General features: G+C 37.8%; 1 protein-coding gene across 5 annotated transcripts in view; it reads right to left on the bottom strand.

Moving 5' to 3' along the window:
* Positions 1-12,117, bottom strand: part of LOC127438034 (receptor-type tyrosine-protein phosphatase S-like) — a 276,854-nt gene extending 264,737 nt beyond the window's left edge. For all 5 annotated transcript variants that reach the window (XM_051693295.1, XM_051693296.1, XM_051693297.1 and 2 more), the window contains exon 1: positions 11,913-12,117. The gene's annotated coding sequence lies outside the window, so the exon portion shown is untranslated. The remainder of the gene's footprint in view (positions 1-11,912) is intronic.
* Between the last annotated feature and the right edge of the window lie 390 nt (positions 12,118-12,507).

Here is a 12,507-nt window from a genome sequence, read left to right as displayed (position 1 = left end):
GGGTTTTATCTTTGAATGATGGCTACACCGCTACACTTATTTGCTTGCTAACTCATTAGGACTCGATGAAAACAACGTTGTTACAGTTAATAAAGTAAGAACCCAACAGAGCAAAAACACAAAGATGAATTTGAGGAAACAGAAAGCCAATGAAAGGTGGAACAAACAGCTACCAAAAGAAACAACTAAGGTGAATCTCATAAGAACATGTCCGGCTCATATTTCACCCCAAAATCAAGATAAAACTAAGAAAACATATTTTGATTAAATAAAAAGCAGCCTATTTTTAGGCTCATGTGACATGCCTTTCATGACAATTAAGCACATTTTCACTGAACTGTTAATAATGTAAATAAATAAATAAATAATTATATATTGTGTAAATATTGTAGGATTTTGTTACGTTTTGAGTGGTTTGCAATCCTAATTTTAACTGTTACTGTATATAATAAAAAATTATCATTTGTACTACAGTAATAAGAACTACTACTCAGAACAATGAGAAATACAGAAATACTGTCCAGGCTTCCCATTACGGTAATAATATTTGTTGTTTTTTTGGCGAATATGTGCTTATACCCCTTAAAATGTTTACGCTTAAAACGCTGAAGTCTCTGTATACGTAAGTCAGGCATATGAGGTATCATTTGAAAGCTTAAAAACTGAACTTTTCAAAGATAACCATCATTTCTGCATTTATGTTACATAAAATAACAAAATTAGGCCTCAAAACATTTGCGTTGAACATTAGCGCCCCCCAGAGGTAATGGGTAGATATATTTATATGAAAATAAAAGTCATATATCAAATGAAAGCTCTCATTCTCAGGAATGTGAATGTATAGTTAATTTTGTTGCCCTAATACTACAGTTTGAAAGATTTTCTAAAGAATCACAAAGTGAAATATGATTTTTGTAAGTCATCAAATACAAACATCTCTTTAATGCTCCATAATTGCTGCTGTAAGCCCCAAATAGCTAAAAACTTTATATCTACTTACCTTAGGGTGTTTTCTAAAAAATGAGCTATTTTTTCTTGTCTGTGAGCTTGCTTGGCTGAATAATCCAATGTTATATCTTAGATGTCCATAACAAAATATGCCATCCAGAAGGAAAAGCATGCAAAATAAATCATCAGAAAAATATGTTTTCGGCTACTGATGATAAAATGTGATATATCAGCGCAAAGGGGAGGATCTCTGCTTTCCAATGATTGAGCTTCTAGTCCACTCAGAGGCCAAGATATTCTATGTAACAATGAGGGTGGTGCATGGACTGAAAAATAGACTGAATGTCTATGGACGAGCACATCTGTGAGGGCTAAAATGCGTTAGAGCGCCACTTACATTTTAGATCTGTATATTGTGATGCAATGTGAGGTCTGTATATTGTGATGCAATTCTAGTGCATGCTGACATCTAGTGGAATAAAATGAGACTTTTCAAAGTGAGGTAGAGTGAACAGAACCAGGATTAAATGATTACAAAGTTAGGACAAAAATAAACTTTGTTTATCATAAGATTATAAACACATACAATATTACTGATGAATAATTAGAGTCTATTTTTTTTTATCATTTGGGGGGTTAGACCAATTCTTTGCAATTAGTCCACAGTATGTGTGAATGATGAGCTTTTAATTTTGAGAGTGAAAAATTGTAGGCGACGGCCCAAAAATGCACCAGAGTTTAAATATCATAATGCAAACTAATAATTTCTTTATGCAAAATTAAATTTCTTATTTTATTCCTATTGACTTGGGGGTGAAATCTGGACATAGTTTTGTGACATTCATCCTTTCACTTTGGACAAAACCCGGACCACATGCTGTGCATTATGGATAAAATTTCCCTGTAAATACAGATTTCTCGAGCTTAGACTAAGCAGATAAGGGCATAATATATATCCGAAGACTAGACAGAGGATTTTAAGGTGCAGAATGGGTTGTGTCCAGCTGTCCGACTATGATACTTCCTGTAGAGATATGAGTGAAAAAGATTAGGGCAAGATGACATTTGGGAGGGCGGCCCATGTTACAAATCTCATGGATAGTTAACAGATGATGTCATTCACAAAGGCCAGAAGTCTGCTCAAGCTTACCTGTCAACCGATGTCTATTCCTTCATTTTCCTCATTTTGTCCCTGTCTTTGCCTAAGCTTCATAATTTTCCTGTCATAGAAACCCATATGTGGATCCCATATGGCAATCCCATGCATTCTGAACGGATTATGCCACAACCAAGTATTCAATATCTGAACAGTGTATATATAATAAAGCTTTGAAAAGAAAAAAAAAGACCTGAGATGGCACTTTCCATTAACAGGGTTCAAAAATAGGGTGTAAAACTCCTATAAATATCTAATAAAATAAATACATGGGGCCTGGGTAGCTCAGTGGTAAAATACGCTGGCTACCAGCCCTGGAGCTTGCTAGTTCGCTAGCTCGAATCCCAGGGTGTGCTGAGTGACTCCAGCCAGGTCTCCTAAGCAACCAAATTGGCCTGGTTGCTAGGGAGGGTAGAGTCACATGGGGTAACCTCCTCGTAGTCGCTATAATGTGGTTCGTTCTCAGTGGGGTGCATGGTGAGTTGAGCGTGGATGCCACGGTGGATGGCGTGAAGCCTCCACACACACTATGTCTCCATGGCAATGCACTCAACAAGCCACGTGATAAGATGCACGGTTTGACGATCTCAGACGCGGAGGCAACTGGGATTCGTCCTCCGCCACCCGGATTGAGGCAAATCACTATGTGGCCACGAGGACTTAAAAGCAAATTGGGAATTGGGCATTCCAAATTGGGAGATAAAGGGGAAAAATCCAAAAGATTAAAAATAAAATAAATACATACATTTAGTCTTGCTAGAAAAAATATATATAAATACACACACACATATAATTTTTCTTTTTCATAATTTTTTTTTGTAGGCAAATTTATGTCAATAGTGTATAAAACCATGATTTTTATGATTTTTTATATTTTTAGCAATAAACAAAATAAACTTCAAAATTAAATAGACAAAATGTATTAAATTAAAAAATAAAATAATAATGATAATAATAATAATAATAATAATAAACTAGAATTCATAACAATTACAGTTGCAATTAAACTATCATTCAAGTGTTTATCTAGTTTGGGACCAAATGTTGGTTTGTAGTAATTTATAAACTTATATTTCCAATAAATTAAAGACATATTTATTTGGTCATTATTTGGTCGTTTTTTTATCATTTGTCTTCTTGCCATGAAAATTATGAAGTTGCCTGCAAAATTTGGGACACGGCTAAATACAACATTTTAATTTAAATTCTATTTAAAAAATAAATAAATTCTAATTAAAATGAGTTATCCATTTTAACTGAGACATGTAGACATTTGATGTGTTTAAAACCACATAATTGTCTTGCTAAGTTACTGTTAGACAATAGCTTATCTAACATCTAATGCGAAGTTCTCACAACTTTAAAAAAAATCATGGGATTGGTGCTTCTAATGCTTTAAAAAAGCAATGGAACACCAATTTCAACATTATTTGTGTAAAATGCCATCTAAGCCTTCATCATTTACCCATTACACAAACCCAGTTGTGGATCCCATATGGCAATCTCCTGCGCTCTGAACGGATTATGCCAGAACAGACCAATAAAGATGTAAGAGGGGGATATATCATAAAGTCAAGCTAAAATGTTCAAGGCCACTATCCTGAGTCTATTTTATACATAATCTCATTCACAATACTCTCTAGACACCGGCGGAAAAGCCATTGTCTCTTTTCATTCAATTATACATGAGCGCAGTCAAGATAACGATGAATCATTCATGGATATTATGTCAGCAGACGAAAACTGCAGATGACAACCTCACGGCGAACGAAAAGGAACAAACGAAAGTTGTCTCCCTTTGTTTGTCCAGATGCATTAACCTCGGGAGACCTTGACGGGCGAATTATCTCAAAACTGGAAAAACTGAAATGTTGCGGTAACCTTCGAGGTTTTACGACCCAATGGGCCACGTACCGCCACCTCCCTCTCGACAGGCATCTTCTAAATGGTCTTTGTGAATACGGACCTGTTGGAGGCACTATGTCATCCATCTCTATGTCTCCTAGTGACCCAGTCTCCAATTTGACCTTAGCGATGAGTCACAAACGCATTAAAGGGAGACACTGTGCTGTCATCGCTACAACCCACAGTGTGTCAACGTAATACGTTCCCTGAAGCTTTTCAGTGTCATCAAATATTAGCTATTACCTTGATTCCAAGGCAAACTCCGCCCCCTCATTAATTTCAGCCCAGCTGCTTGAAAACCGGTGATGAATTTTGCCAAGATAATTATTCCCTTCCTGGTCCTGTTGACCCTAACACTATGGATGAACCTCCTTATGCCTGAAGCTGTTCTATTCTCAGAGGTGCAAAAAAGGTTTCTCCATCTTATCTGACAATGAAACCAATCTTTCTTTTATCTCCATCCTTTGCTTTTCCTGTGCTTGCGCACGTACACATCAAACCCATTAAAGTCTCAACATGCTACAGAATATATGCTGAAGCTTTCCTGGAAATGCTAGCAAAAGCTACTGTAAACTCAGCATTATACAACCAGGATAACAAAGAATAGGAGGCCAGAGTCTTTACTGTAAAAACATTTTACATATACTGTACTACACTGTAAGCAAGACACTCAGTTCTTGGTATATATACAGTAGCCACTGTATATTTTATGAACAATCCATTCTAATGACCTCTGGTCTTAGAGTTCTTTGTCAGTGTACTTAGATTCCTGCTGGAAAATCCAGTTTAAGATGGCATCTGTGATCTGGGACATGGTAGCTGGTTTCTTGCTGGTCTAAGCTGGTCATTAGCTGTTTTAAGATCAAAACAGATAAAATCAGCCATGTTCTCAAAACCAGTTAGACCACCTTAAGCAGTTACCACCCAGCTTATGATCATTTTAGACCAGCTAATATGCATTTTAAACCAGCTAATGACCATCTTAAACCAGCTTAAACCAGCTAATGACCATTTTAGACCAGCTAATGTGCAGCTTGGACCAGCTTAGACAAGCTAATGACCATCTTAAACCAGCTTAAACCAGCTAATGACAATCTTAGACTAGCTAATGTGCAGCTTAGACCAGCTAATGACAATCCTAAACCATCTTAAACCAGCTAATGACCATCTTAGATCAACTTATGACCATCTTAAACTGGCTTAAACCAGCTAATGACCATCTTAGACTAGCTAATGTGCAGCTTAGACCAGCTAATGACAATCTTAAACCACCTTAAACCAGCTAATGACCATCTTAGATCAACTTATGACCATCTTAAACTGGCTTAAACCAGCTAATGACCATCTTAGACCAGCTAATGTGCAGCTTAGGCCAGCTAATGACAATCTTAAACCATCTTAAACTGGCTTAAACCAGCTAATGACCATCTTAGACCAGCTAATGTGCAGCTTAGACCAGCTAATGACAATCTTAAACCATCTTAAACCAGCTAATGACCATCTTAGATCAACTTATGACCATCTTAAACTGGCTTAAACCAGCTAATGATCATCTTAGACCAGCTAATGACAATCTTAAAACATCTTAATCCAGCTAATGACAATCTTAGATCAATTAATGACCATCTTAAACTGACTTAAACCAGCCAATGACCAGCTTAGACCAGCTAATGACCATCTTAAACCATCTTAAACCAGCAAATGACCATCTTAGACCAGCTAATGGCCATCTTAAACCAGCTAATAATGATCTTAGACCAGCTAATAACCATCTTAAACCAGCTAATATGCATCTTCGACCAGCTAATGACTAACAGATTTAAACCAGATATAAATCCAGTTGAAACCAGATATAATCAGCTAAGACCAATTAATGACCATCTTAAACCAGCTTAGCTGAGTTAATGACCATCTTAGATCAGTTAATGACCATATTAGATCAGCCAATGTGCACCTTGGACCATCTAAGACCAGTTAATGACCATCTTAGACCAGCTAATGACCATCTTAAACCAACTTAAACCAGCTAATGACCATATAAGACCAGCTAAATCAGCTAATGAACATCTTAGACCAGCATATGTGCAGCTTGGACCAGCTTAGACCAGCTAATGACCATGTTTAACCAGCTTATGACCATCTTAGACCAGCTAATGTGCAGCTTAGACCAGCTAATGACCATCTAAAACTGACTTAAACCAGCTAATTACCATCTTAGACCAGCTAATGACATCTTAAACCAGCTCAAACCTGCTAATGACCATCTTAGACGGGTCAATAACCATCTTAGACCAGCTAATAACCATCTTAAACCTGAAAATGTGCATCTTAGACCAGCAAATGATGAACTTAAAGCAGCTAATGACCAGCTAAGACCAACTAATGACCATCTTAAACCAACTTAGCCTAGCCAATGACCATCTTAGACCAGTTAATGACCATCTTAGACCAGCTAATGTGCAGCTTGGACCATCTTAAACCAGCTAATGACCATCTTAGACCAGCTAATGTGCAGCTTAGACCAGCTAATGTGCAGCTTAGACCAGCTAATAACCATCTTAAACTAGCTTGGACCAGCTAATAACCTAGTTAGCATGTTGCTGACAACATAATACTAGAATTGCCTTTTCTGCAAAGAATACATGCAGCGATGCCATAGGATTTGGGCCACAAAAGGTATCTTAGAATGGTAGCTGTAAGGCATATGAAAATATTTTTTATATTACAAAATCTGAATAACACTTGTTGCAAAAATAACTCAAGCATTCCAACCCTCTGGAAAAGCCCAGTAGAAAGTATATATATACTGTATGATAAACACCGTGAGCTGTAACACAATCCCAATAAATATATAAACAAATATTTATCTTAGCTACACTATACCTTAATATTTCATCTACTTGAATGACAGAATAACTGAACTACATATTAAAACGTGTGTATGTGTACAAATGTTTGAGTATTGTTTCATGCTCCATAATCCTCTCTTCCTGGTCATTAACTGGGTATTTTACAGCAGGTACTGTCATGGATTCATAGAAGCCAGTGTCGCTCTTAAAATGCTCATGAAAGGCACTCATCCTTATCAGTTCAAGCACTTCTGGCTCCGAAATAACAGGCAATCCATCTTTACAAAACGAGAGGTTTCCATAATCGGAGGCTACATTCATATGGCAGCAGAACTTGGTTGTCAGTCTTGTTTTAGAGTGCTAAATACGGTTACACTCGCACACAGTTCAGTTTTTAGCAAGAGTGACAACCGCATCTTAAAACTGAAGTGACTCCCTTCGATTTTCAGAAATCACACCCATTTTGAAAGTGAGTCTGCTTAGCTTGTGCTGTGTTAACCGAAGTGGACAACTAGCTAGGCTACATTCATACAGCAGCAGAAAACGGTTGTCAGTCCTGTTTTAGGCCACATCCACACTAGTCCATTTTTTGGTTTTCCAATTTATGCAGTTATGGAGATCGTTTTCGAACATCTCTGAACAACGCCGTTCCGGAGTGGATAAGAGGCGCAAACATACAGTAGCTACTAAATCAACACAATGGTATGCTGAATAAGGTTACATTTGCACACAGTTTGGTTATAGAACGTGGTTTTTAGTGTAGTTTATAACTCAACTGTCTGTAAACGTAACCGAATTTAGTTTTTTTAGCTTGTGCTTTGTAAATGAAACCAAAGCGGAAAAGTATTTATCATGTCATTTAGTGTGATAGCCACTCTACACTGCACACACACTTGTCTCATGTGTGTTTTGAGTGACAGTCTGTGAAGGTCTCAGTCTTGTTCAGTGATAGAAAACGCTGACTGTTTGAGCTAAACAATCTAAATGGATTTCTTACACAAAAGTGACATCTTTTCACCTGAAAGACCTTCAACACAGTGACTAATGCTGCGTTCCATCTGTCTTGGAAGTCGGAGCTCGGGACTCGGATCGACGTCATATCCGTTAAAAAAAACAAGAAATCCGAGTTGGATGCATTCCTTTTACACACAACACGACAAGTTGGAAAAAAAGATGGACACCTCCAGGAAAGTAATTGTTGCACTAGCTCTTTTGGAGTACAGAGAGCTACAAAATAAGTATGCCCTTCACCTAAGAGACCTCGAGGAAGATGACAGAAAGCGGAGAAGATATGTTAATGTTTCCGTGCATTTGACTGTATGTAAACATGTTAACCACGTTTTAATCGAACCAGCGGTGTAAACAAAGGGCAATGCCCTATGGAAGTACAAACGTATATTTGCAATATAAATTTGCCAAACTGTGTTATGTGTAAAAGGTTTTACGGTTTGTAACGTTAGGCAGTGTTGTTGTAGCAACACTGACCATTGTTGTTGTTAGCAGCAGCCACCTAGCCAATTTTAGCTGTACCAGTTTATAAACAACACATTATGCGGTAATTCATGCATAACAGGATCGTAGCAACATGCCTATAGGCAATGGTAATACAGTATTGTGTATACGACTTACTAAATTGGACACAAAAAAGACAAAAGTGCTAAAAAAAAACTTTAAACCCACAGCATACTACAGCCGATGCTCTTCGTAGCCATCTTGCTTTCTGAACTCGGGGTCCTCTGAGTTCGTCCGACTTTCCGAGTAGGAATTCCGACATCGGGGGGCGTTCCATTTGTCAGTTCTGGTCTCGGAACTCGGAAAATAACTCGGAGCTCCGACTTCCGAGACAAATGGAACGCAGCATAAGTCCAACTCCACATGGCCTACAGTGAAAACTGTCAATACACACATTTACTGTATTAGATACTTCTATATATTCAATTCGGATAGTTCTGTCTAAAATGTAATAGTAAATATCTTGGTATAATATAACAGTACGTACACAAAATGTACTTAAAATGAAAGTACTTGAGTGTTTTCATCGTTTATTACAAAATAATTCAATTAAATTAAAATAATAATATAAAAATGTTTAATCTTGTGCGACCCCGCGTCCACATGCGTGGACGCTGTATTTTGGCTTAGCTATACGCAATGCATAATTTAAATTAATTTAAACTGTCTGAAAATTGTTCAAAAGACTCTAGACTGTCATTTAAGGGTTAAACTTTTGGCGCACCGAGTCACGTGACACAACAACACGATGTCCATTTCTGTGAAGTGCTTTTACGGGAGCAAAGTCATCAAAAGTGCCTCTGGTAAGAAACCTCTTACATTTTTCAGCTTTAAAAAATGCATACATTTTTCACGTGTCAGTGCACTGATAAACATGATGTCCACAAACGTGGATTTTGGGACATTATTCCCTTAAAAGTTATTTTGAATAACTTTCAAGATTAACACATCTGTGGGTTATTTTGCTTCATTTTAATATACATTTTGTTATATTTCATTTTATCACTGTATAATATGGTTTTATTCATAACTTAGTCCTGTTGTCCACATATGGTCTTAACCTTTTCGCACGTGAGTTTCCTATACCCCTTGTACCGCCAAAACAGCGCCAACCCGCATCTCAGAACAGCCTTTAGAGTTTATATTCTTCTCACCACAATTGTACAGAGCGGTTATCTGAGTTACCATAGACTTTATCAGTTCAAACCAGTCTGGCCATTCTCTCTCAGGAATGTTCAGGGTGTTTCCGTCCACAGAACTGCCGCTCACCGGATTATTTATTTTGTTTTTGGCACCATTCGGAGAAAATTCTAGAGACTGTTGTGTGTGAAAATCCCAGGAGATCAGCAGTTACAGAAGTACTCAAACCAGCCCATCTGGCACCAACAATGATGCCACACTCCAAATCACTGAGATCACATTTGTTCCCCATTCTGATGGTTGATGTGAACATTAACTGAAGCTCCTGACCTGTAACTGCATGATATTATGCATTGCACTGCTGTCACACGATTGGCTGATTAGATAATTGCATGAATAAGCAGGTGTACAGGTGTTCCTAATAAAATGCTCTATTAGTGTAAGTGGCCTGTCAATCCGTCAGTGCCCCGTGAGCCTGTATGTACTGTAAATAACACAAATGTCCACTAATGCGAGAGCGACGAGCGGTTTCATACATAGGGACTGACAGGTACTTTTCCCAGTTTGCTGCCGTAAGAGTTGCATGGAAATCAAAGACAAATCCGACTATGAGATTCATCGAACAGCTCGGATTGTGTACTGTAAACTAGAATAAATGTACACTTGATTCTTGTCTTACAGCCTTTGGCAATGACCTGCAATCTATAAATGGCCTGAAATATCCTGCAGGGACGCCAAACCAACTCCTCAGGCAATATAAGCAACACACTCACTCACTTAGGATGCAACAAAGAAAAGCAGGTTTAAGAGTAGGGGGAATCCTATTGAAGTCTTTTCTTATATTGATTTTACTTAGCTATATTTAGGGACAATTTTGTTCTTAGAAGTGAGTTGAATTTGACAAAAATACCCTTTGGGAAAGTCCTCAATTGAAATAATAATAATAATTCATAGATAAAGCAAATATTCCCAGTTAAGTAAATGTGTGTCAATGTGAAACAGCTAGAAATAGACATGCGAAACTAGATTATTGTACCAAATTAACAGTACAAATGCAATGCACTTTACAGCAGATTTTGATTTAAGTGATACATGTTAATAAAAGGGTGTGGCTTTGACTTACTCTACAGTAAAGCACGCCCAATTTTATGCAAATACAACACTGAAAACCACACCGAGACATCATGTCCATTACTGTGCAAAACACAAATCCGTCCCTCATAAAACATTAAACACTGATGTCCGCTCACAGCAGAAGAACACTGTAAGAAACAACAACAGTTCAACTAAAGTTTTGGCTCTTGAGACAATATTTCACACACACTCATATACTTGAACAAAACTAGAATGTAAACACACATTCAGTATTCAAGAGTCAGTCATTGAAAAACCCATATTGATTGACCAATAAAGGAAAAGTCCCTTTCAGTACTTACTGCATACACATGACCCCAAATGAACAAATCCTCCCCATTTTGCATGAATTTTTATAGTAGAATAAGATGAAATAAAACAAGCAAACAATGCATTTAAGCTATTCCATGTGAGTTAAAACATATTCTATATTATGTATGATACACATTATAGAATTTGAGAACATGAAAATGTAAAACGGTAGTCTTTAACAGGTGCATCCGGACAGATCTCGCGTAAAAACCACCAGTTATTGGCTTTGGGCTGCACGCGCCACATTACCGAGATTGCATCAGTTTTGAAGCATGCGATTGATTCCTACACTGACTGATATTGATTATCTGATTACAATCAATCATATAGTGAACCATAATGAATGAACTTGGGTTTCAAGAGAATATGAAGAGGAAAACATCTAGTAAAACCTCACCAAAGACACTATCTACATACTTTGACCATGTTAATCAATGTCTTCTAGCCAGAAATCGATTGTTTTTAAGCAGTTTTCAGCAGGTGGGCATCCCGAAAGATGGCATGCGTCGAGTTTACTCGCATCCGACACAGTGTGCATGGACAAATCTGTTGCAGAAATATACAGATCCCACTTTCATCAGAAATGTGCACTAGTCAACGCGGTTTTCTTGTGGTTTCGGCTCTTGAAATATAAGATGCATGAGGCTGGCACGGCGCATGGTGGCACCGTTCACATTTCTCACTTTACACAAGGTTCTTGGGATGGCAGGCTGACTGTCCCACAGAAGAAATGAACCAAACAACCCCTCCAAATCTATTGGGAAACTGCTTAAATTTGCCAAAACTGACTTCTTCTGATGCGCAAAAATGCGCACCGGGCACCACCTTACCCATGCGCGTGCAGTATTTAACGCTCTCCAAAACAATTACACACTCCATCTGAAGTGGGGAAAACGGGGTATTCTTACTGTTAGTGATTTTTAATCACAAAAACACTGTGATTTAATAGTTCTTACCTGATTTTAAAGAGCGCGCTCCTGTTCTTTATTCTGCACGCGCAAGACTCCCTTACATCTTCATGTTCGTCGGACGGAGAATAAAGAATAGTAATAATCCAAGGTGAAAGGAGATCCAAGGAGATAGAGAGAGCTCCAGGCAGGGACAGCGGTGAATAACAGTTTAAATCCCTCGGATGGCGCTGCGACTCGCCCGGCGCGTCTGATTCTTGAGCTCCGTTCCGGAGGAACCACAGCTGAGCGCGCTGAGGAGAGCTGGAGGCTGACGTCATGTACCCCCCTTCTCTCGCTCTCTCTCTCTCTCTCGCTCTCTCTCTATGCGCTCGCTTACTTAGTCTCCGCCCCTCTATGGCAAAACGCTCTCTCGGAATCCTCCCCCTCTTATTGATGTACACGCCCATTTAGGGTTGGGCCAGGTGCTTGTATTAAACTTTAATAAAATAATTAATTTAACTTTTAATTTAGCTATTACTGTCTCTTAAATTAATTAAGAATGAAAAGGTATGTTTACTTAATATTTAAAGTATATATATATATATATATATATATATATATATATATATATATATATATATATATATATATATATATATAT

This window comes from Myxocyprinus asiaticus, chromosome 49 (assembly GCF_019703515.2).
Source record: "Myxocyprinus asiaticus isolate MX2 ecotype Aquarium Trade chromosome 49, UBuf_Myxa_2, whole genome shotgun sequence".
Classification (NCBI taxonomy): Eukaryota; Metazoa; Chordata; class Actinopteri; order Cypriniformes; family Catostomidae; genus Myxocyprinus; species Myxocyprinus asiaticus.
This window is presented reverse-complemented; position numbering and strand designations above follow the sequence as displayed.